General features: G+C 36.9%; 1 long non-coding RNA gene across 2 annotated transcripts in view; it reads right to left on the bottom strand.

Moving 5' to 3' along the window:
• Positions 1–26,482, bottom strand: part of LOC136850662 (uncharacterized) — a 352,695-nt gene that overhangs the window by 283,259 nt on the left and 42,954 nt on the right. For both annotated transcript variants that reach the window (XR_010856681.1, XR_010856680.1), the window contains one exon: positions 24,732–24,777. This is a non-coding gene — a long non-coding RNA (uncharacterized lncRNA). The remainder of the gene's footprint in view (positions 1–24,731; positions 24,778–26,482) is intronic.

Genomic DNA, 26,482 nt, shown 5'->3' with positions numbered 1-26,482 from the left:
TCATAAGCAGCGGGACAGTGATTGCCAACATCGTTTGCAGGTATCCGACTCCTCACTGCTACCGACAAACATTTATATGTTTATTGGTCACAGGAAAGATGAAGGACATACGAAGTTGCTCAATAATGTTACAGCGTACATTTGACAGGTGCCGTATATCATCGCTCTCGCAAAATATCTTCAGTTTTTGTTTTTCCGAGAAATGATTGTCATGAAAAAAATCGCCAGAAATGCTAAATGTGGAATTTTATGCAAGGAACAGAAAAAAAATATTGAAATACAGTAATAGAAGAGCTGTACGACTCACTCTCTTTTCTGGTCTGTTATAATGGCCGATAAAAATCGTATTTTTAAAATAGTTCTAGAGAACTGAATGACATACACACACAATTTCTAGGACTATACCGCCACTATCTGGTAAGAATTATTTGTTTTCTCTCAAAGTCTACAAAGAGTAATTAAGTTACTTTGTTTATCTTTGGTAACAAGAAAATAGGATCTACTTTTTTTCCGGCTGCACACATTATCAGTGCCTTAGTAATGTAGGTAACTCTCTCATTCCTATACTTCTGCGACTATCAATTGCTTTATTTTTCTATTAAGTCTAAAATCCATTTCCTAATTCCTAAACTTTAAATGTATCGTGACTCTCAAGATTAGGTTTCCTTCCCGAACAGATATATATCACGTGCTGTATATAATTTATGTGAGGAATTTTGAAAAAATCCGTTGTAGAATGACATAGTCATACGTAAATGTTAACATAGATGCAATAAAAAAAAGAGAAAAAAATTATGAAAACGATTCGCATCTCGGATTCACCATGAAATCTTTTAAACATTCATTTCAATTTTCTCTTTCCTATTTGTTCATTTCCAATAATGGAGCAGCAGTTCTACAGGCGTTCCATAAAATTTTTTGGAGGTTACATCTGAAAGCACCACAGACGCCAAAAGTGCATGCACTTTAGGATGCTGCAGCTAAAAGGTTCGGATTTAAACAAATGAACACTGATGTACCTGCTTTAGAAATGTTTGTCTAGATATTCTGTCGTGAGCGGAATGTGCGCTGTGAGGTTGTAGGCGGTGAAACCTATTATAAGCAACGCAACTGATATGGAATTGGGGGGGGGGGTGATTGTATTCAATGTGTGTTTCACTTCTCTCAGCCATCTCTTTCCTAAGGTTAGGTGATTCTGGAGAGGGTGTTCAGCATATCATATATAAGAAATCAGCATCACCATCGAAAGCAAGCGCAGACTTTCAATCTGTTTATTTTACATAAATGAGGCCTTGTATTTGTAACAGACACCTCTGTCACTTTTGCGTTGTTCGTCATTTCTTTATACTGAATGCTCTGATTTTATAATTTGTTTGTTTAATAAAGGTTTTCCTCTACTTTATCTTCAACTGAAATTAATTTTCCGCCGACTTCGCTAATGTAGTCTTCGTAAGGACCAGGTATTTCGCTGTTCTCATTTCATTTTTCTGGGTAAAACCACGAACTGGAAAATATACTTTCCTCACATTCTAGCAAACGAGGACAATCTAGTCTTCTATCTGTGTTTTAAATTATAGTATTTAACTGTTTTTTCTGACTCTAAGAACATTAAATTCTTCTTTCATCAGCCACTCTTTTCTACTTATTTTAATCTTATTGTTGTCATTTCGTTCTCTTTTGTTTCTATTCGTTTTGTTGGAGTTTCAAATGTTAAGAATTTATCTTTAATTAACGTTTTGATCGCTGCTTTTATTTTCTATTTCAGATACATCTTTCCCGTTGTCTTTATTGATGCATAAATAATTTATGTTCTGTTTTATTCTGCATTTTAAATACAGTAATAGAATGTCTCCCCTCAGCTCTAGCAAACACTTTCACCCTGTTTTTATTAAGAGCTCAGCTTTCCGCCATCACCAAGGCAACATCAGCGAAGAGCGGTATACCACTCCCGCCCCAGCTATTTTCGAAACACCCCCCCCCCTCCCCTCCGCCCTTCCCCATTTATCTTCTTTATTATCTTATATGTTATCAGCTTCATCAGGAATGCTGAGCCTGTACTACATACTTATCTGTAATCACTAGACACTTCTGTTACTTGTTCTATAACTTTTTTTTTTTTCTTGTGCCCTTTCAAATGTCAGCTATCATTTCTGAAATCTGTGGATTCAATTTTATACTCTTCCTATACTTTTATTAACATTTCTCTTTTTAGCAGTTGAATGCTTTACTAAATTATGTTGACGTCACTGTTAGGGACTCCTTACTTCTTTAGCTCTATTCCACACAGTATTATCAAATATGTCAAGAATGTTATGTTTGAATCTTGCTCCCTGATCTTGTTAGGTATCCATTCTTGTCTCTGTTCATTAACTGATGCTTTTCAATATATCTTCAGATTATCGTCATATAGACCTTGTGTGATATATTCATGAAATTTGCGATATTAACCTTTTTTATAATAATTCTTGCTCTAACGTCTAATAATCTGTCTCTAATGCCCTTGAGTTCTGTAGAGCAGAGATGAACGAACAGTAGACAAATGTCAATGTTAGTCAGTGAAAACAACGTTAATTACAGTTTTTTTTTTTTTTTTTTTTTAGAAACAAAGCATCGAGAAATCTCTTCAACAAGTAATAACTCATTTATATAATGGACAAGGAGGCACACGTATATACTGGAAAACTCAGTTATGAACTAGCCAAAAACTAAATGATTATACTGTACGTGGTACACGTGACAACAGAACCCACGTAGTTTGGATGAGTAGAAGGCGCTCATCAGGTATGAAAATATGTTAAACTGATGGATGATAACAAGAGCAGAAGGGCGTAACATCCCACAAAAGTTTAGAGAGCATAATGAACGAATCGTGGAACAAAAAAAAAAAGAATAATAATAATAGTAATCAAATAAAGGATCCGGTAATAAAAATGGAAAATTCAGTCAAAATAATAATAATCCAGTAAAGGACCCGGAAATAAAAACTGAAAATTTAGTCAAAATAATAATAATCCAACAAAGGATCCGGAAATAAAAATGGAAAATTCAGTCAGTGTCAAAAAGGCTGAAAGCGAACAAGCAGCAGTATCGGGATGGCCTGAAACTTCAGTTCTACCGAACTACAGGGCAGTAGAGACAAATGCATACACAGAACGAGAATTTCTATCCATTCTGGTACCTTAGGAGTTTCTTATTACAATTCAAGCTACTCACTTCGAGTTTCTCATAAACATTCCTGTCTAGCTTGAACAACTTGCCTTTCCCTTCTCCAGTATTTCGTGCGGAAAAACACATAGCATAATTTCACAAGATACTGAAGACTCTGCGCTTGACACACAATGCATTTTATTTTTTGCTTCCGCCTCTCACTCCATCCTGCCGCTATTTCTGGACGCCCTCGAGAACTTCCCACCTTTTCCTCTTAAATAGACCACTTTTTCTACTTTTCTTATATCTCTGCTCAGAATTGTTCTATTTGCCTTTTACTGGGTTTCTGTTGAAAAATATTTTCATATTCAATATGCAATTCTTTAAAAAATCCGCCACTTCTTGTTTTTACGCACAGCAGACATCTTGCATATACGGGGATTTTCTCCGTTGCATTTTTTATAGGCCTCCTCCCCTTTGTTGACTGACGAAAGTTTTCATTCCCGCTGCGATTTGTTCATGTACCACCTCAATTCTCCATTACATTTATCCCTCCTTAATAACCTACCGTATTCCTTCTGTTAACTGGTTAGATCTGGCAATATATATAAATTATGCAAGTAAGTTTTTTACATTTTGAACATTCGTAAAGATTTTCCCTATTACTTCCATTTTACCATTTAATATCTCAGCTTGACCAGCTCGGAAGGTGATTAAGGCTGCACACTTCATACAGAAAAGGCCCAGGTCACCCGACTTGTCTTCCTGACCTACTGACTTCTGCTCTTTCTGTGCCTACAACAGCGAGATCGTCATTAAATTGTCTTTCACTCCAATCCCAAACTTCGCTTTCCATGCCTTCACTCTCCTACAGGTTTTCTCCGACACTGTGCTAAGTGCGTGGGTTTTCATTTCGCATTTCGTTTACCTTTATGCTACTTCATTTATGAATTTCTTTTGCATCCCCTATCATGTTAATTCTATCTATTTATGCTTCTTTCTGGTCCTTCCACAATACTAAATGTGGAATTATTCGGCTTATTCTTCAACAGGAATCTACATTCACCCAAACTTACTTTGGTACCATGAGAGAAATAGCAAGCTGGGCCATGGATCGATTGCAATCGTTCTCACCAAGTTAATCTTTAGCTCTGGGTTCTCACAATGTCTGCATTTCGCCGGCAATATATCATCGTGTGACACTGCATATGTCCTCTCTGTTCTATCGACCAATCTGCTGCTTTGAGTTAACGGGTTCCGTACCTCTTTTTCCATATACTTTCCGTTTTATCTTATTGATAAAGTTGAACTTTCAACTTCACTATTCTGTCTCTTTGTTTGGTTAAATTCTTGGACAATTTGAAGACTTAAGAAATGTAAATAAACCACCAAATTCTTTACCAAAACTGAAAATACGGTCTTGTGGATAGAGTGCGCCACTCCACAACTGGGTCTTAATTGATAATTTTTTATTGAATGTACAAAAGAAAACTTCCTCTTACAGATGAAGAGCTTCTTTCATAAGCCCATAACACTGGTGGATTTAATATTTGTATATGATTTCCGAATTTACATATTAGAAGGTTTTGATTCCGTACATTCAGTCCAGAAAAACAATCTCTACGCGAACAAGCTCAGTGTACAAACAAATATTGTAACTATCTTTTCTCCCCCGATCGTCATAAAGCGAAAACTTTTGTCTTATTTTGTCTCGTATATTCATGACAAGTCCATTTAAAATCGGCTGCAAGTGAAATTAAATCTTACGACCAGGGAAATGGGGTGGATACGCTTCACCTCTAATCAATGGCTTTTTCATATCTGTTCAGAAATGACGAGAATAATTTCATTTTCATTATATACAATGTGTTTTTCAAAATCAGATAAAAAATAGAGAAAAATCACTTGGTGATAATTGTCATCCAAAATAATTTTCCTGTGATTTCAATAGTTACTGAATATTTACAAGATTTATCGATAAATCGTCTTTCACTTCTATCACATAAAATAATAGACTTAAAAAGGTAAAACTATATAAAATAACTAAAAATATTACCCTGGGCTTCATGAGAAGTACCAAGGGAAATTCAACATTCAGCGACGGTTGAAATATTCACAGAATATTCGATATCTAGAGCACAGGCATTGTGTACCGAGAACTCAGTGGAGGGAAAAATTACAGTAAAGTTTTTCTTTCGAAGAACCTCGACGCAAATTGTGAACCATTTCAGGTCAAGCGTCTTCCTCCGTCTCATCCTCTTTATTTGGGTCACGGGGCTTGCTGCTGCTGCTGCTGCTGCTGCTTGCATTCTCTCTCTCTCTCTCTCTCTCTCTCTCTCTCTCTCTCTCTCTCTCTCTCTCTCTCTCTCTCTCTCTCTCTCTCTCTCTCTCTCTCTCTCACCTTCGTTCTCACAGGTCGTGTTTACGTATTCACAACCGGATATCGACGCCTTTCGCCTCGGGCGAAAGAAACTTCTCTTCATTAAATAGGATGTGTTTTGAGAGTAGTTATCCACTAAAATGAGAGAGAATGCGAATCGCAGGAAATGGCACAAGATTCCTATAGTGCAAGTGGTACTACGTGAATCCCAGAGTCTGGGTTCTAGCAGGAGGAAAATGGTATGCGAAAGGAAAGGAAATCTTATATCTGGTTTTGGTAAAAGGCGCAGGGGTGGCATGAACTGAAGGAATTTTAAAGCACTGCTAAATGTTTTTCGATTCGTACGGATCATGTGGATTACCAGATTACAATGTTTTTGAATACTTCTTCAGAAATGGAGTTTGGTATGAAAGAAAGAACCTCAGAGTATGCGTCGAGAAATACCTAAAAAAAATAATAATAAACAAATGTCGAACACAGACCAATATATGGCAGGGATTTATACCGCAGTATTAGACTAAACTCCCACTGCACTGGAGCGATGACCGTCTGTTTGATGCACTGCTTTCCCGAACAAGAGATGTGAAGGAAAATTGTCTCCAATGTTTCTTCGTTTTCTTTTTTTGAATTTGAGGCAGAAAACAGCCAAGTTATTAAGTCCTGATACGGTTGCTGAGTTGCCAGAAACCTCTTCAGTAAAATGTCAAAAGCCTGGCCTATGATTTACCATAGTTCTTGTTAGAACGCCAGCTGACTAATGATATATGTAACGAAATTAACATTAATTCAATACTACGCAATCTTAAGCAATCACACTGGCACAACCTAGTTAAAAACCCATACATGTTAAGAGTCAGTCTAAAAATCAAAGCAGGAACTCATTTTTTTCGCTCAGAATGCCAAGTATGAATATAACTGTACTTTTTAACCTTTAGCGATTTGACCTTTTGGAGAAGAACGTAAAACAGTACAATAACTTACCTTAAATGGTGAAATCGAAGCAGTCAAATAATCACGCAGAAAATAAATAGTAGATGCCGTTATAAGCGGAGAAGACGAAGAACGAGTTCTAGCTGAGCTCAGCAGATGTGAATAATGTACGCCAATTCCCCAACTCCCCACTGGTTTTAACAAACCTGTCTGCTATTTTGTGACGTCATACGATCTCGGGGACAAATATTAAAGATGAAAGTTCCGGAGTTTAAAAGTGGGGAGAGAGAAAAAGGACAGGTGAAAAACAGCCTTTCAAGCTGAATATGAAACAATCAGAAAATTAATTCGGTCATACTCGATAAATCAGTCTTAAAAATGACGCTCAAAATGTGCTCAAAGGTAAGAGACCGAGAGAAAGCGAGAGTCCCATTAGAGGAACAGTTCAGGTAAAAAGCATCACGATATATATATATATATATATATATATATATATATATATATATATATATATATATATATATATATATATATATATACATATACACACACTAGCTGACATACCCAGCGCTGCCCTGGAAAACTCTGAAGAACTCAGAAAAAATTTTCCTGTGCCTCCTTGTACTTACTGTCTCTTTTATCCAGAAATCACTGTACTGACTGTCCCATTTATCCCAGATATTTTAATGTCCCAGATCAGATATTACTGTGTGTGGTGACTGTCCCATTTATTCAAGGATTACTGTGGTGACTGTCCATTTGATCCAGGTGTGACTGCGCTGATTGTCCCATTTATTTACACTGTCTGTCCCTTTTATCAGTTATTACAGACTATATTACCAGTTATTACCGTGGTGACCGTTCCATTTTTCCAGGTATTACTGTGGTGACTGTCCCTTTTATCCAGGTATTACTGTGCTGACTGTCCCTTTTATCCAAGTATTACATTGGTGACTGTCCCATTTATCCATGCATTACTGTACTAATTGTCCTATTCATCCAGATATTACTGTGCTGACTGTCCAGTTTATCCAGAGATTACTGTGGTGACTATCTCTTTTATCCATGTATTAATGCGGTGACTGCCCCATTTATCCAAATTTACTGTACAGTCTGTCCCTTTTATCCAGGTATTACTGTGATGACTGTCCCATTTATCCAGGTATTACTGTGGTGGCTGTCTCTTTTATCCAGGTATTACTGTGCTGACTGTCCCTTTCATCCAGGTGTATTACTGTGGTGACTGTCTATTTTATCCAGATATTACTGTGCTGACTGTCCTTTTTATCCAGGTGGTATTACTGTGGTGACTGTCCATTTTATTCAGGTATTTCTGTGGTGACTGTCCTTTTTTATCCAGGTGGTATTACTGTGGTGACTGTCCATTTTATCCAGGTATTTCTGTGGTGACTGTCTAAACTTTGATACACGATTATTAATCACAAGAAAGAAACGCATTTTCAGTAATATATTTCTATGGTATCGAGTATTTGAAATGAGGTATGATAAACCCGTACAGTTTATTTACTACATGTTACAAAGGGAAGGTTGACAGGGGATGGGGAAGGGGAAGGGGATGGGGAAGGGGATATGGGTTTGAAACCTACCCTATTGTCTAAGTTGGGTCAAATGATGGCCACCTGCCAAATTTTGTCTAGATCGGTCAAGTGGTTCGGATCTCTGTAGCGCACAAACATATACACAGACATTCACTTTTATATATAAGATATATATATATATATATATATATATATATATATATATATATATATATATATATATATTCTTTTAATTACCACGCAGATCTCCATAAACTGCTAACGCTGATGAAACTATTGTAACCACAGACGAAATAACTTCGTAACCGAAACCTCTAATTAAACAAAAAAATTTAATTACACCATAACCTTGAACGAAAAAAAAGTTAATAAACTACTTCTGTAATCTAGCCAGATCAAAGTCAGCTGCAAGTTGGCGTTGAGTATTTTTAATTTCTTAAGAGCTTTCTCAAAAGGACTATCGATTGCTGTTCAGAGTCCTCGTTATATCGGATGAATCTCTTTGAGTGATTAATGATAAAAGACTTTTAAAATCAGACAAATAAAATCACAGAATCTGATAATGAACGTAAACAGGAGTCACTGATTTATCTGAAGACATCATTATCCGAAAGGGAAATGGCGTTAAAATGAAACTAAATGAAACAGCGATGAAATAAAACAAACAAACACACAGAGAGAGAGAGAGAGAGAGAGAGAGCAACTTTTCAGGGAAACCTCCATTAAAACCAGCCGGGAAGGAATAAATGAAGAGAGAGATCGTCAGTATACGGTCAGCGATGGTAATTTCCATATTCATAAGATCTGCTTAAAGATTAAACATTCTGGCCAAAGCCTTCGCTTCCAGGACGAAGGGCCTTCTCTAGCGACCTCCTGCTCTATAAGGAAAAGCGTAGTTAAATATTTTTCTCTCAGAATCAAAATTGAAAGCTTATAGTAGTGTACTTCACATTACCAACAATATTCCTTTCTGGTATGAAATTTCTCTGCTAGTAAGTACAGTAGATTTACGGAATTAAGAGGAAAATTTTGATCCCTTTTTTCATCAATTAAAATTAAGATATGATACAGGTGTGTAAACACTTGATTGGATGGCTCGCTTCACTGTAATACGGAAATAAAAAAAAAAATATTGCCTTATCGTCTTTAATAGGTCTTACCAGTTCTTCATTGGACGGGAGGGTAGAGCTCTCGGCTAGCATGAAGAATTAGAGGAATTTATTTTAAATTCATTTCTCGTCATAATGTGGTTCGGATTCCACAATAAGCTGTAGGTCCCGTTGCTAGGTAACTAGTTGGTTCTTAGCCACGTAAAATAAATCTAATCCTTCGGACCAGGCCTAGGAGAGCTGTTAATCAGCTCAGTGGTCTGATTAAACTAAGAATATACTTAACTTTAACGAGATTTAAAGCCTCTATCTTTTTTGTACACTGCTATATACGAGTCATCTAAGACTTCGTAAAATAAACAGCCAACGCAATCTGTGAAAACAATGTTTAGTGCAAGACCCTTGTAATGAGTGAACGTTAACAAAAACACGCTAAGGAATCTTAGTTCAGCGGAAACCTAAATCGACATCAAAAAGTCCGCGTAGGTGGCGAGACATAAATACCTAGAAACTACCATTCAGTTCTAACATCTAGTCCCATGTTACTGAGAATGCTGAATAAGGCAAGACTCGAACCAGGACGAGATCATGCTAGGTTTCCAGTCGGGTTAGCTTACTCCCATAGGAATATGGGGACTTAACTGCTAGAATATATGGGACTTGATATTTGAACAGGTAAAAAATGTTGCTACTTTGCTTTTTTTTTTTTTGTAACATGCTGAACACTTGGGGTGTTAAGTTACTGTGTTATAATGCCCAACAGGCGAATCAAAGTTGTGTTACATAAAAGGTTTAGGTAGCATTTATGTTGGTCATTTCCTTATTTTCCACCAATAAAATAAGTCAGGTGAAATTGTTGTGATTCTGATTATTGCTCCTAGCTATCCTTTCAGAAATATTACAAGCTGTTGACATCCTCTGCCGTTTTTTCTAGCGCCATATAAGTTGATTTTCACAATATGGCGAAGTGGGTATAAGGGCATCGTGGGGCAACCCAAGGAAGTCTGGAAAAGGAGAGAAGACAAGAACCCTTGTCTCACACAATGCAGTCTTCCTTTTTCCTATTTCGCGTATGTAAATGGGAGAAGCTTCGCAGAAATAAGCGGAAACTCGAAACAGAACACTGCAGAGATATTTCTTTACCATTACTGTAAAACACCATGCACTTTCCCTTAATAGTGTAGTTTTTTTTATGCAACCACCGGCTAATGGGACGGCAACTTGATACTTTGTCCCAAACATGAAGGGAAATAAAAATGAGGAGGGAAGGCAAACCAGTTGGACCTAATACCGGAGCTTGAATTTCACATGAAAGACGAGACAAAGAGAGACTCTCCTGGTGGCAAAGGAAAGAGGAAAGAGGGAGGGGAAAATGGGAAGGGGCGCTGCCATTCAGTCTAGAGAAACAGCGGCCAACACAACACAGTACCTGAAGAAATGCAAAGACTTTGCCCACTGTAACAGAGTAGGCCGAACCAGAAAGGCAGCGAAGACAAAGTCATCAACGGGGCAAATTGCCTCCGATTCAATCTTGCCCTGCAGGAGGAAAACACAAGTGCCACATATGTGCGAAATTATTCCATACAGAAACTGTTCGGAACAACACAAAGCTTTAGTAACTTGGATAAAGAAAAACCTTTCATAACCGATTTCACAAGAAAAAATTTACAGCGTATAACTAACATACATTACATTATGAATTTTCCAAGACTAGTGGAAAGCAATTCCAGAAAGCAGAAGGTTGATGGAGGTAGATTAGGTCACGCTGTCATCAAATAAGATAAGGAAATCATTCGAAGGCACAGAGAAAGAAATAAATACTGCGTTTCAGAGGCTCAAGGTCTCTGAATTAAAAGCTCCCCATTAACGTACATTCTGTGATCAAAGATAATATAAGAAATAAGAGTAATTCGCACTGAACGTGGAATACGGACGATGACTGGGAGATGCGTGGCTGTGAATAATCTACTGTACATTAGCATATAAACTATAGCAGAATTTATAATGTAGACTGAAGAAGATAGCTAACAAAGAGGAAGGAAAGAGTGAGTAAAAAGAAAAGCTAGGGTATATGATTAAAAATGTGGTATATACAGATCTGTAGTGTCAACAACCAATACCAATCAGTCAGAAAAAAACGATAAAGGACTTTATCCAACAAAAAAGTCAAACCAACCATGTAATTTGGTTAATACAAATACCCGACTCTGCTGAATAATGAAGTTAGTAAGAGACAAAACATCAGCTGAATAGATAAATTGGTTCCCATAGAAGCTGCCTTAGTTAGTAAGAAAGGATACATCAGCTAAATAGATAAAAGGGTTCCCGTAAAAGCTGCCCTGGGAAGTTTTACTCGTAGCCTGGAAAAGTTAAAAAAAATTATTTAATAAAATAAGAAGTGAGTGGAGATTAATGCGCTTCATTAATATCAGAAGTTACATTAAGACGATAAGTTTTAGGCTGAACTAGCAAATGTCTCCAAAACATTAAGCATTCACAGCACAAATATGCATTTTCTTTTTGTGCATGAACTTCAAAGAAAGGTACTTTCCATTAACTTTGCAAGCGACAAAATCGACAAAGAAAATTAGTACTCTGTAAGTTAAACAACAAAAAGAAATACGAAAAAATATTCCCATTTGCCTTATTCCTTAATAATAATAATAATAATAATAATAATAATAATAATAATAATAATAATAATAATAATAATAATAATAATAATAATAATAATAATAACTCAGTTCATTAAAGAAAACCAGAATAGTAGGCATTTTCTGGGAAAAAAGGACGAAACACTTTCCTGTAAACATGTTGGTCTTGAAGAGAGAGGCAATTACCGTCTCCTGAGAACTTTGCTAATTAAATTCAAAATTGATTTGGCCTGAGGCTTTCCTTACAAGATCGAAATTAGCTTGCACATGAGCTTCTCTGATACTTATTCATGCACATACTCCTTATAAAGTATACTAGAGAAGATTCAATGAGTAAATGAACACACGCATGAATTGCATGGTATCTGAGAGTAAATAACACGGATGGCGGTTTAGGAAAGAGGTCAGCCACAGGATAGTTGAAGCAAGTGTGGCTGCAAAGTCCCAGAAAAGGTTTGGTAGAAAGAGGAGTGTTTGTGGAAGCAAGAGACACAATGGCCGAAGGGACTGTTGGCTCTCTTTTATCAAAGTGGAGCGTGGGCGTTGAATCTGAATGAAAATAGCTGTGGGATGTTGAAATGGGAATTCTTTGCATTGCATATGTGGAGGAGGAGGAGGAGGAGGAGGAGGAGGAGGAGGAGGAGGAGGAGGAGGAGGAGGAAGGATTGTGAGGGTGAGAAATGTAGGTATGATGAAGAACTGGTAAGGATTTTAGCAGAGTTAAAATGGATCAATATTCAGGTTTGGTTTGGTAACAGACAATAGCTTGGTGACAATATATTATTCAGAATGTATTATTCAAAACTTGTTTGAAGGTCTGAAGGAAGTGAGAGGAGACTGAAAAAGAGATAGTTAGGTATGACAGATTGGGATAGAATATGTAGGATGCACAAGAGATTGGGCAAAGTAAAGCTGAGCATCATAATGGATGTCGAGTTGGTCATTGTACTGCTGATGATCCCTGTGCTTAGTTGTATGCAGTGGTTGATACGAAGGATGTTTTTACTTACAAGGTTCATTCTAGAGTAAGCAGCTGAAAGGATAAATATGGCAGTAATATATGCATATGTATATGTATATAATATATATATATATATATATATATATATATATATATATATATATATATATATATATATATATATATATGAATTTTTGTTACGTAATTTACTGGATATTAAACGATATGTTTCGTTTAATATTTATATATATATATATATATATATATATATATATATATATATATATATATATATATATATATATATATTATGTATATTTGTTTAAAAATAATATAAGCTGGTAGGAATGAATTTCTTGCAGCTCTAGCAAAATGTATCTGAATTCGACAGACACATGTTGTTTGAACGGGTAGAGATTTAAATCCTTCTTTGTGGCTAAGGACATCAACTTAACTTCACCCCAACACAAAGTGCAGAAGTTCAGTTCTCCTCAAACGAATTTGAGGTTTCTTAATGTCATCTTAACTTCAGATTCAAAGTTTTGCTATCTTTTGTTGACCCCAAAAGATGCTGGTTCCATTTCACAGCTGGATAGACTGGTTTAAATTAAGTATACCTTAGTTTTACCAGACCACTGAGCTGATTAACAGCTCGGGTAGTACGCCTGGAGCAAACCACGGACCTAGGAAACGTGAGCCGACAGCCTTCACTGAATTGCTTTTTCTATAGACTCTCCATCGCTAAGTTTGTTAGTGACCATAAAACTTTTGAAACTCACAATTACTTGTTAATGCTTTAAAACTCCATATCTGACTAGCTGAACGGCCAGACTAATGGAGAGCTTATTGAGATATTTTTCTCCCTACCAGCTTTTCACTGACATATATACTGGTGCCCTGGAGGGTTGTAGTAAGTAATTTGGGTATCATCGTAGTTAATACTTTGTTTATATTTTTGTTATTCTTGTATCTTTTGCTGGTTGTTGTTGTTGTAGTTAAAATTTTCCATTTTATATCGGATGGCAATGTGTAATCTGAGGACTTCTGTGCTCTGATTAGTGACTTTTGTCGAAGAACCCTGCAACAGCCTCCAAAATTAAGACAATCGAACCTGTAAACGGTTTTGGTTCTACCTCAGGTCACTGGTTTTGTGACTTCAGTGTGTACTAATTTCTGTTGTTGGTCACAGTCCTGAGGTCCATGTTAGAAATTACATCTTTAAAACCTTGCCACACTTACAAAAAGGCGGCGGCCGCCTTTGGGCAAAGGTCCGGGCTGGCACAAAGCCGGCTTTCTCTAAAACAGCCAACCAACCAGGATTGTTTATTTTTTTTTTTTTTTTCTGCGAAAGCAGTACTCTTCTTCAGTGTCAGGAATGGCATCAGCTTGGGAGAACTGAGGTTTCTGAGACACTTCGTAGAGGTCACAGGTCATTCCTCTTCGTTTCTCGGTAAATATGAAAACTTCTAGTAGGTCCTCATCATAAGCAGTGGTATGTGTATTCTCATTTTCCTTCGTCGATTTTATCAAATTGTGACATTCTGTGTTTACTTTCAGATATCACTGAACATTAGAGTATTTACGTTGTAAATCTTGACCAAATGATAAAAGAATCTAGTCTCTAAAAGCTACTTCATACTAGGATAAAAGTCTTAAGCCTGATCGATTTACCTCGTCACGTGCGTACCTTTGCCAAGTCGATAAAGGCGGGGAATTGGCTAAATCTAATATCCTTCTCGGAAGACGTCCCTTCTATCTTGCATCTACCTCTGGGAACTTAATTTCTTATGTTCAGTTTCCTTGAAGCGCCGGAGGAGTGCGTTCGTCTGTCACAGTCCACCGCCGCGGATAGTGTCCCCGTGGTGTCCCCTTCTGAGATCGAATATAGAACGGAAGGTGTCTGCATCTGCGCGTACTTGCTCAGACCCAGTAACCTCTCGGAAGGTGGTGTGCCAGAGGAGGCCTTCTCTTCATTCTTTTCGGATTCTCCTGGCGAATAGCAGAGCATTTGGTTCCTCCCCAAAACTTTTCTTTATTAGTTTTCTGTAAAAGAAAACTATTGTGCCGGCTTTGTCTGTCCGTCCGCACTTTTCCTGTCCGCACTTTTTCTGTCCGCCGTCAGATCTTAAAAACTACTAAGGCTAGAAGGCTGCAAATTGGTATGCTGATCATCCACCCTCCAATCATCAAGCATACGAAATTGCAGCCCTCTAGCCTCACTAGTTTTTATTTTATCCAAGGTTATTAAGGCTACCCATGATCGTGCATCTGGCAACAATACAAGACAGGCCAACACCGGGTCGCTGTACAGAAAACTCGATTGCGCCGAAGAAACTTCGGCGCATTTTTTACTTGTTCCGTCTTGTCCTGGAAAGACGTGACTGACATGTCACTCCTTTCCTGTAATTATTACTGTTTTCAGCGTCACAGACGCTTCATTTCACCGCACTACGGATCGCATTTTTGCATCATGATTTGACAATTAACTGTTAAGATTAAAGCCATCTAAATGAACGTTCGACGTCGAATGTGTTGATCGAAATCTTCATTAACAAAGGATGTAACTAAAGAAAAAGTTCTCTCTCTCTCTCTCTCTCTCTCTCTCTCTCTCTCTCTCTCTCTCTCTCTCTCTCTCACAACACATACAATGCCACTGACCTTTAATTTTGCGATGCCAATTTAACTAACCTTATTTTTCCAATCCTTTTCCTCTTTCCTCTCAGTCGTTGACCTTCGCTATGATTTTTATTGAACTTGAGTTTACTCTCTCTCTCTCTCTCTCTCTCTCTCTCTCTCTCTCTCTCTCTCTCTCTCTCTCTCTCTGCCTGTCAATTACTCTCCCTCTCGTACAATCAAATGACTTATCTGCTTAGCTAGAAGATATTCATCAGGATCACTGACGTCTAGACCTCACAGAGAATATAATATATTCCCCAGTCCCCCACAAAGAATAAGCACGCTAAAGTATACGAATGAACGGCAAAGATGAAGATGATGCCAAGAAATATGTGCCAGTATGTATAAAAATGGTCATCAGGTAGACCGAACATTAGTAATTTCTGTATTATTCAAGTTCTTCTCTACGGGCGGAGTTTTTTTTATCAAAACTAAGACTAAATCCAAAGCGAAAAGTTGTATGTATGTATGCGTGTTTATGTGTATATGTATATATAAATACATTATATATATATATATATATATATATATATATATATATATATATATATATATATATATATATATATATATATATATATATATATATATATATATATATATATATATATATATATGGATGCATTGAAGTATGTTTGCGTATTGTTCCTGATAATTAATTACAACAATATTAATCTTCCATTGACACCTAAAACATATGACAATTTCAACCTTCTCATCAACCATTTCAACCTTCTCTTTGATCAAATATACCCCCATCCACTCTTCTTCTTACCATTCAACTGACCTTTACTAACGTAGGTTCAAACAAACTTTCCATCAATGCTTTCCCTTGAGAGTGCTTGCAGAAGGTAATGTTAAACCTTTAAAAAGGACAATTAAAAGGTTGAAGAATGAAAAGGATAAGAAAAGGCTCTCAATGTATCCTTGTTACCCTGAGTTGTCAGGTCATGTTGCATGGCGCATTTGAAGGTGTCTGTGGTGGTTTTTATATTCAGTAGAATGTTAAGGAACTGCAGGGAAAATAGAGGAACAACTGTTGCTTTGTATAAGGGATAAGGTGATGCTAGTAACTGTAAGAAATAAAAAGAAACAACATTATCGAGTAGACGAAACTGAAACTAAGAGAAAGAGTTAACCGATGGATTGACAGGGGAAGAACAGTGTCGAATCAAGTATTTGAAAGAGATAGTGATTGGATGAAATTCAACAGTCTACCCCAGACATAGGAAGAAAATCACCAAAATCTCGTCCGTTGATGGGCAGAAAAATCAATCTGCTTTCGTCTACAAAAGGGGATAAATACACGTTTCCCAACCCAGGTTTCTCAAGAGGAAGTTCAACTCACATGCAGCACCCAATGGCTAACATGAATATTGTAAATAAAACTCGAAGCACAGAAAGAAGGAGAAACTTTAGAAGGACTGACTTCCTTCTCCAACTCAATATCCGGAGGAAGCTGACCGTGTGAAATTTATGGTGTAAAATCTCTGTAATCTTCCATTTCAGTCTTTTTCTTCAAGACGTTTTCAGACATCACTTGTCACTCTACTATCAAATGATTTCATCCGGTTTAAGTTGGGGTTGTAGATCCTTTAATTATCAGCCAGCAATCAGGACCCCTTTGTCAGGCACTGTTAGCTTAATACCATGCTGATGATTCAATGTGATATAATCAGCAAACCCCACCATTTCCCTCTTCTAAACTGTCTTGAGACATCTACCCAAAGGCGGGATCTGACGGTCTGACAGTCTGACTATAAGCTAGTTTCATAATTTACAATAATTTGTTTACTGTCTAACAAGACACATATTGGATGAAGGAAATGGAAAATAATCTTTAGTATATTTTAGAAATTACAGAAGATGGAGTGAAAGCATTAAGTATACTGTATATAAGTCTTGGTAGAAATTAATCAGTAACAACAATAAAAATATTAATGGTAAGCTTTGCCGGTTGGCATTTTCTAGGGTACGTCATAGATCTGCCAAATGAGGATGGGGTTGGGTCTATGAATTCAGGAGGTCTGGTTGGTAGCAATGCTACCCTAGGCTCAAGGCTGAAGACTATAAATTGATGAACTTAGGTATTGAGCAGAACCATGGTCATTGGCAACCAAAATTATGGGATCCACGACCAGATGGCCTTGTGAGTCTTAATGTAGTACTATCTCTGGCTGACATGTCCATTCATAGTCTGGCCACAATAATGTACTAAGGGTTTGTGGGCTGTTGCTTTAGTTGACACACCCAAGCCAAGAAGGAAAGTTTACAGGAGTTCCCCATACAGTCAACACCACCACATTCAGTTTCGTTAATTTGGTATGATGGGATACTACAGTAAATTCTGTGAAAACTATACCATTGCATCTCCTTAAACAAACCTTCTCCAAGTGAATTAAAAAATATGCCTGATTTACTCTGTGCTGAGAAACATTTGTCTAACTGAAATAGTTACTCATCTAACACCTTTCTTAAAGCACCAGACTCCAATTCGAAGCTTGAAGTACATTAGATAACAGTGATTTGAAGGCTTGTACCTTATTGCAGCAGAAAGGTAACTAAGCAACACTCAGCTTGTTGCATATTACTCTAAGAAATTTAACAAGCATCAGCCTAAATACACAGCTACTGTAAAAGATATAAGCATTAGCATTAGTTCTTGCTGTCAAAACTTTGTATATATACATATACTCAAGGTAATAAATCCTTTGCTATGTTCAAACTGACCATAGCCCACTTGTATTATTTGAATGAATGCATATTGGCAAGTGATGGTTATTGAACTGTGATTTCCCTTGCATGAACGTGGTCTCAGTGTCCAGTATATTCCTAAAGATCAGTTACCAAGTGTTTATTCTACACAGAAGAAATATGTAGGCCTATGGAGTCTATATTTCAACCTCTTCAGTCACTATCGTAGTTCTTCGTCATATTGTGAAGATAACTTCCCTTCCAGTGGTCTGAAAACCCATTCTTTGTTAGGAAGAGCTAGGGAACGACAACTATACTCAGTTGCCATGAGAAAATTTCTCCTTGTCCTTCTTGCACATGTGTATTATTTTAAATTTAAACAAATTCACAAGCAGTAAGATTTGTAAGCAAGTGCAGCTGTTAATCCAATACTTTCATGGGCCAAATTACCTACCTCTTTCTTTCCCTCTTTTATTGTATTGGAATTAAGCTAGGACTTCATTATCCACAAGCTTTCGCCAACCGCCTCTTCATTTAGACTTCTCACTCTTTCTTTTTCTAGGCTCTTGTGTAACTGATGGTACAGGCATTCTAGGATGATTACCTGCAAGAAGTTACTCCACGATGACTTTTGAGCTGACCTCACAGCAACATGCTTACAGTCATGAAAGAGATGCCATTTTGTGAGCAATTGCAGTGTGTCACATCTCTGACCTGCTGACCTCAAATGGCTGGAGATACACATGGAGGTCGACCTCCTTTCGGATTTTTTTACATGGCCTGGGCACCGTCTCCATACTGTATGAACGAAAGTCTTTACTAAAAACTACACCTACAACCACATCAGTGACCCTTACGCACCAATGTCCTTATTTTTGCCCTTCTTAATGTTGACAACATGCCGTGCCTATGTGCCTGAAGAAATACTCCAGTGCTCTTGCCGATACTAGGGGTGGAACTGACCCCAAATTTCCAGCCAACAATGCACTAAGAGACGATCTAATCTTCCCCATACACATCTTGATGCCATACTTCACAACTAAACCGTACGATTAGACTGTTGCATATGAGAAACAATATTATTTATGGAAGAGTTCACAGCCATCAAATTTGGATCCTCGTCCGTTATACCTGACACAGGAAAACAAGGTTAAGTATAGCAAGAACTCGTCCAGAGAGTGGAAGTCGAATGTGGTCATTAAAGCTGAGATACTGCGACTGCAGACAATTAATATTCCTTGGATAGTCATTGTCACCATAATAACATTCCTTATTTAACTTTAAAGTTCCTTTGTTAGCGTGGAGGATGTTTTTTCTGAACCTTTTGTGAACAGGGAAAAAGTCATTTAACTTAATTTAATGATTATAAAATCAATGTCAAACTTCTTGAGAAATTGAATTTTAGAGGGTCAAATACTCAACTGCAAGCATTCTGTTAAGTCCAGTTCTTTATCCAAATCATGAACCATTGTTGTAGAGCTACTGGTTTTTATCGACATTCTTGGACATTTATTTACATGTAAGGTCTGTCATATCATTAACGTTATTTATAAACTTTCGCGGATGAAACAGACATCCAAGAAATAAGGTGCATTCCTGTGATTTAATCTATGCTGACTCTGGATGTACCTGTGTTGATTCAGAACATTTTGCGTTGATATTGCTCAAGATGATATTATGTGAACAGTGTTAGACAGTGATTAACTACAAGATCCTTTCACAAATAAAAAATATTATTCATTATGAACGTGCTCATGTGATTTGGCTACAAAAATAAGCAAAACATTTTAATCGAGTACAAACATATTAAGGCCAAGATTTCATGCTATCACTGATGACTGCTTGATTCAACAAAATGCTGGCTTAAAAAATTGGCAAAATTTATTCCATTGCATTCATGACTGATAAAGTTAAGCAAGTTTTGCTCAATTTTGCTGTTCTTGATCTTTCATTTGTGAAGTTGTATCAGTTCCCATTCCATTGGATTTTGCTTTTCATTATGGATCTTTGTAATTTTTTCTTTTTCTATTATTTACTTTAGCTTTATTTCTATTTTATTTTTAATTGTTCAATGTTCTCAAGTCATTGCATGAAATCATTTTTCATTTCTTTAGTGTTAAATTTGTTCCATAAGGTATGTTTTCGTTATTCCTGTGATCACTTCCATTAGAGTTGCTGTTAGGAAATGTTGATATTATTGCATATGGTGAAGATACTGACCGATGAATTCTGAGAATATTGCTTTTATTGAAAGTAACGAAATTCATAAAGAACGCAAGGGTATGCACACTTTAATAAGTTACTGAACTCAGGTTTTGACTTTGACCGATAAAAATAGATTCTGTGAAGGAAGTAAATGTAAACTTAATCTACACTCATCTATGTGACTGATTCCGAGTAGCAAAATGCACTTCATTATTTCTGTCCACCAATAAGATACATAAAAGAAGCTGTAAGAGTCTTAAGATACAGAAAGCAAAATCAAGAAAGTAAAATAATGATCCCATCATGTGAAAAGTCACGTGCGAATAAATGATAAACGTGTTATAGACTTAGCAATTAGCAATGATAGTGGAGATGGGCTGATTACAATTGTAAGTACAGGATGCAATATGAAATTTAGGCACAAAACCAATCACTGTGACCCCTAAGATCATTCAGCTTAGTTTTGTAAGTATAGAGCCTGAATTCAGCAGAAAAAAAGTAGAGCAGAGGATTAATCACCCTATATCTCTCTTGATAGTCGAAAGGATAAAGCCCTGTCTCCTCTGTAAAAAATATAAAGGTTTAGGTTCGAATCCTGGGCAGAGCAAATTCACTTCTTATATGCCTTTCTACGGAGTCACTCCTTATAAAAGAAACACGACGTTCGACTTCCGGGAGAGGACAGGAGGCTGGGCACCAAAAGCCGCATGGTAATAATATATATATATATATATATATATATATATATATATATATATATATATATAGATAGATAGATAGATAGATAGATAGATAGATAGATAGATAGATAGATAGATAGATAGATAGATAGATAGATAGATAGATAGGTAGATAGATAGATAGATAGACAGCTTGAAAGACAATTACAGGGAACGCCAAAATTCCAATTACCTTTGGGAAGGCATCTTCCCTGCCACTCATGGAATCTAAAGGAGATTCCCCTAATCTCACCTGTCAGACACTGATTGGGAATGTGAGAACCGATATTGACAAAAAACTGAAGTGGTGAAGGAAGTACAAAAGTGTTGAGACGGGGAAGGTGGAGACAGAAAAAAAAAAGAATTATAACAGAGGAAAACTTGAATGGGATTAAAAAAAAAAAAAAGTAAGGATACAAAGTAACTGCGAAAGACATTTGGTACATTTCCGCACATAAAAGTACAGGAGATATGGAATGTGATAAGAGGCAGTACTGCGTTACTGAACATATTATATATTCGGAGAATTCCCTCACAGCTAATCGCTCATCAGGGGAAAATGACTCGGCATATTTCAGGCATACAGCAAACAGCCTTAAGGTAAAGATCTCTAATGGATGAAGTTTGTCTTTTCCGCACATAATTATGTTGGCCGTACTTATATATTTATAGTCGACAATGATTTATTTGTCCTCTCTCGTGAATTAAACGATCATGAAATCCAAGATATTGGTAAAAAAAAAAAACTGATCAGTTCCAAGGTAATCAAGGAAAGTCCTTATCCAAAAGGACTAAGGAATGTGAGGCTGTTCCGAACAGCACGTGTGCCGTGAACGTCACTTTTCATACGACGAGGAACAGGAGTCTATGAAATCAACGCTGTCCCATTCTGTCACCTGAAGCCTAATCTGGGAAGGACTCGTGAAGGAACTGTCACACTTTCCCCAGAAGTAGTGGCTATTGATTCCCTGCTCGAAATGAAGTTGCCTCCTCCAACATCTCAGAAATGGCAGAAAACGAGGGAGAAGAAGATAACGATGATGATGAGGATGGGAAATTGGGGGGTGGCGGGGAGGGGGAGGGGACGTTGAAGGAGCCCCGAACGAAAAGGGAAAAAAGGTGAAACCGGAAAAATGACATCACAATTTACTAAAGGCTAAAAAAGGAATAAGGAGTAAAGGAGGAGGAAGCACAGAGAAAAACTGGAAAAGGAAAAGACCGCCATTTTCTTCAACTTTACTAGTAAGGTTAATAAAACCAAAATTAAAAGTAAAATAGAGCAAGAAAATAAGCCCTTGAACAGGGCTTTCATCAGATTATCCCGCTCTGTCGTGTGGGCTGGATGTCAAAGTAAGTCGAGTAAATCACGGCCATTCGGAGTAAGAGGTTTTCAGTTACTTTTCCCGTATAAGTATCTTGACGTAACATTTTCCTTGCGAGGTTTAATTACAACGTCAACAGCTTTCTACTTATATGTGCCTAAGAACCCGTACTTTTTACGTCATCATCGTGTAGCCTTCGACGTCGCGTGACGCAAAGGGCCTCCATGAAATCCAACCCTTCGTGTCTTTGCTGGGCTTTTTATTTTGACCTACGAATCTCCGCTCATCTTCAGTTTCCTTTCACAGTATTCATGCAGGTAGGTCTGGGTCCTCCACCTTCCCTGGTACCCAAAGGACCCTATCTAACACTACTGCATTCTTCCAGAGGTTGGGCGAAGGAAATGTCTTAAACCCTCTCCATCTACCTTCCGTTACTATTCCTCATACAAATAACCCTTCTTTACCATTCCTGATTCTATCCCACCAGCTTAAACTTAAATATTTTACGTTATTCGCAAATTTACAAAAACGTCAGTATATAAATAATTGTCGTACCATGATTCATGTCCGTGTAGCAATACAGATCGTACTGGACTCATGTATAATCTAACTTTAGTGTACATTTTCAGTCTATTTGATTTTAAAATCTTGTTAGACCTGCCCATTGTCTCAGTTGCCTTTTTTAAAGAAATTCCAATCAATCGATGCTGTATTAAATATCACTGTTCCTTTAACATACTCTGTCACCGTTACTAGGATTTTTAATATATATATATATATATATATATATATATACATATATTATATGTATATATATTTGTGTGTATGTATACATATATGTACCTTTAATATAATTTATATATACATACATATATATATATTTATATATATATACATATATTATATGTATATATATATTTGTGTGAGTATGTATACATATATGTACCTTTAATATAATTTATATATACATACTTATATTATATATATATATATATATATATATATATATATATATATATATATATATATATATACATATACTGACCGCAATCTTTGTGATAGTAAGCAGTCCTTCACGAACACTGTTGCCTTAGAAGATACCGGTAGCTTTGGATACCAGTGCACCATGTGCCAGTGCAGATGTTTACCCAGTGAAATGTTGTGAACTTTTGCAGGTAAAAATGTCCGTAAATGCCATCTAAGCTTTTAACATTGTCGCCTCCTGTGTGGGGTGTGGAAGACACCTAATGGCCTGTGCATAAGATTTGTATCCCACTGACCTGTACTCGTGCTGCAATAAGTTGAGAAAATACAAACTGTCTAGTCTCGGGGTCATAAATATATATGGAGTGAAAATTTATATTTGTTTCCATATTTAAGGCAAGAAGCTAAATATTATTCGAATTACTGAGACAACGTGAAAAAACACATGAAATAGGAGTTACAATGAGTGATTGATCGGGGGTGGCTGACGTACCCAAGTAAGAGAAGGGTTCCACTGTGTGTAGAGACAGGTAGAAGGAGTTCCAATTTTAGTTACACGATCTTGTGCGTAAACTTGAGCGTGGCAAGATGCAGGACAAGTTGTGACGCTATGAATGGTCAGGAGCATTATATCTGAGCGGATTTACGGATTAACAGGCATCACGTCTGCGCAAATTTGGGGACTGCTAGGCACTGGACGAATTAAGGGGGTTAATTTAAAACTAGAAATGAAAAGCATGACAAAGTGAATTCATGTTGATTTGTGTTCATCCATGCTATACACATGTGCTACCGGGGTCTAAGCGATGTCAGGCAGGGCAGCCGATCGAGGCTACGGCCTACCCCAACGCCAAATCAAAGTCCTTCAAAAGAAGGTATCGTGCTTACCCCATATGAAAAATGGGAAAAAGCACGTTAAACGAAGAAGAAGAAGACGTCTGTGGTATAGGAACGCTTTCCAAGACACTCGAACTAATATCATCAAACTGACGAAAGAATACTACAGCACCAGAGAGTCTGACTTTGAGCCAAAAGAAAAGGTAATACAGTTTAAATTGAAAAAGCATCACAGGTGATACACTTCATAAGGAAACTGGAAAAAACCTTGCAGAAAATGACTTCGAGAGCTTTTCGATAACAGAATACGGAGAGAGAATTTGTACACCTAGCCCTCCCTAAATGTAAGGAGGATGCCCCTGCAATATTCGAAGCAATGACCATCGAAACCTTCAAGTATTGTAATAATGTATAATATTCATTACCAAGAGCCAAATAACATAACTTTCTCTTGTACAAGTTGGCGAGATATTCGTAGCTAGGACGTTTAAAGATTTTCCAAATATTTAGAATATATAATTTACGTTTTATAATTAGGCATTATAAGTACTCACCGACTGCTTCAGTTCTTCTGTCTTCTGCGTCTTCTGTCTTACAAATCTGTAATAAGTACACAAAGTATTTAAATAAGTTTGCAGTTTTGCATAGCAAGAAAATATAAATTATAATCCCTTAATCCCTTGACTGTGTACACTGGCTCTGAGATAGAATTTCACATTTAAATTTTTTTTTTCTGAAATACTTGGATACAGCGCTGTCGATTCCACCTAAGTCGGGATTAGTGGCTTGAAATACAAAAAATTTACCAAAGCGTATAAGGTTAAAGAATGTAAAATGTGTAATTTTCTTGTCTTCCACTTCTTGATTCAAGCCATATTCAGTATTGCTCTGTGGAAGATTTAATCAGAAGGTAACAAGATCAGTACAGTTGTTGTTTGTAAACTATGTCCTTGATTTAACCTCAGAATCATAGTTTCCAACCAAAATTCTGTATCGTTTCATGCTCACTACGATAGGTAATTTTATACGGTTCATCCGTCTAATTTTTTTCATGTAATCGTCAAGATCCAAGATAAGCGATTACACTAAACCTAGAACCATTCGTATACCAGCCACCGTCAGAAGATTAAAGTGGGGGAAGAGCTAATATATCTAATGGATCATCACAGTAAGTTTCAAGCTGATGGTTAAAACTCGTCACCAGCTATTTAAAACTATTGGCTTCAACAAGAACATATATAATTGTGTATGAGTTAACCAAAATAGCGTTGAAGCATGATCATTCTAACTCAACTTTTATAAGGCTTTTGTGTCATGATCCTTTCTGTTTTTTATGTGATATCATTGAGTATCTTTCAGTTCATAAAATAACCTCATAAGCCCACTTTCACCTTCTTGTCGTGCGAAAAGGCAACAAAAATTGCCTTAGAGCTAACTTCTGTCAGGTTAAAGAAATTGGCAATATCCATAGAATGGTCTTACCCGCGAAAACTGCGATTTCATCTTTCCAAAAATAATGTCGATCTTTGCAAAAGTAAGGCATTGGTTTGGTCGAGGATTGGAAAACCATAAGAGTGAAAGAGAACATTTCTGAAAGAGAGCTTGAATTTTTACACTGGTGAGTTTAAAGAGAATAATGGAGTGGTTGTGTGGGACGACTTAAAGACAAATGTAGGCTTTTGAAAAAGAGATGATGTGATTTGACACTTTAAGGGTTGCATCACCCTTTTCCTCATGTGAAAAATTTCTTCATGTACCCTTCCTGGCTTTCTTTACAATACCAGGATTTTTTCTATTTCTATGTTTTTTTTTTTATTTCCCTTCCTAAGATGAGTTCAATGGCTTCTCTGAACATGCCACGAACTGCTGTTATAAACTTTCTGTTATAAACTTTGTTATAAACTTTCTCTCCTTCTGATAGACCCCATATGCTTAAAGGGGTCTTGCATTTCTTGTTTGCTATACTAAACGACTTCACTTACGGAGATTAAATCTTCACCCACGGGTTGCTCTGGAAGGTAGAGCCCGTGCCTGCAAAATCTATAAAAATAGGTATGGAGTGCCTGGAGTGAATGAGAATAGGGGAGCCTTGTGGGGATGTCCTTAGAGTGGTGGATTGTTGAGAATATGTGGTTTCTAAAGAAAAATACAAATATACGTGGACGAAAAGTTTGTTAGACTGTGTTATCTAAAATATATATAAAATTTTATGTTGGACTGCGTTATCTAAAGTGTATGTAAAATTTAGTTTGTGTATGTAATGGCAAGAAGAGTGGTTGATGATACTCTATGATTATCTGGATGG

Source organism: Macrobrachium rosenbergii, chromosome 22 (assembly GCF_040412425.1).
Source record: "Macrobrachium rosenbergii isolate ZJJX-2024 chromosome 22, ASM4041242v1, whole genome shotgun sequence".
NCBI lineage: Eukaryota > Metazoa > Arthropoda > Malacostraca > Decapoda > Palaemonidae > Macrobrachium > Macrobrachium rosenbergii.
Note: the sequence above shows the minus strand (reverse complement) of the source record. Positions and strands in the feature narration are given on the sequence as shown.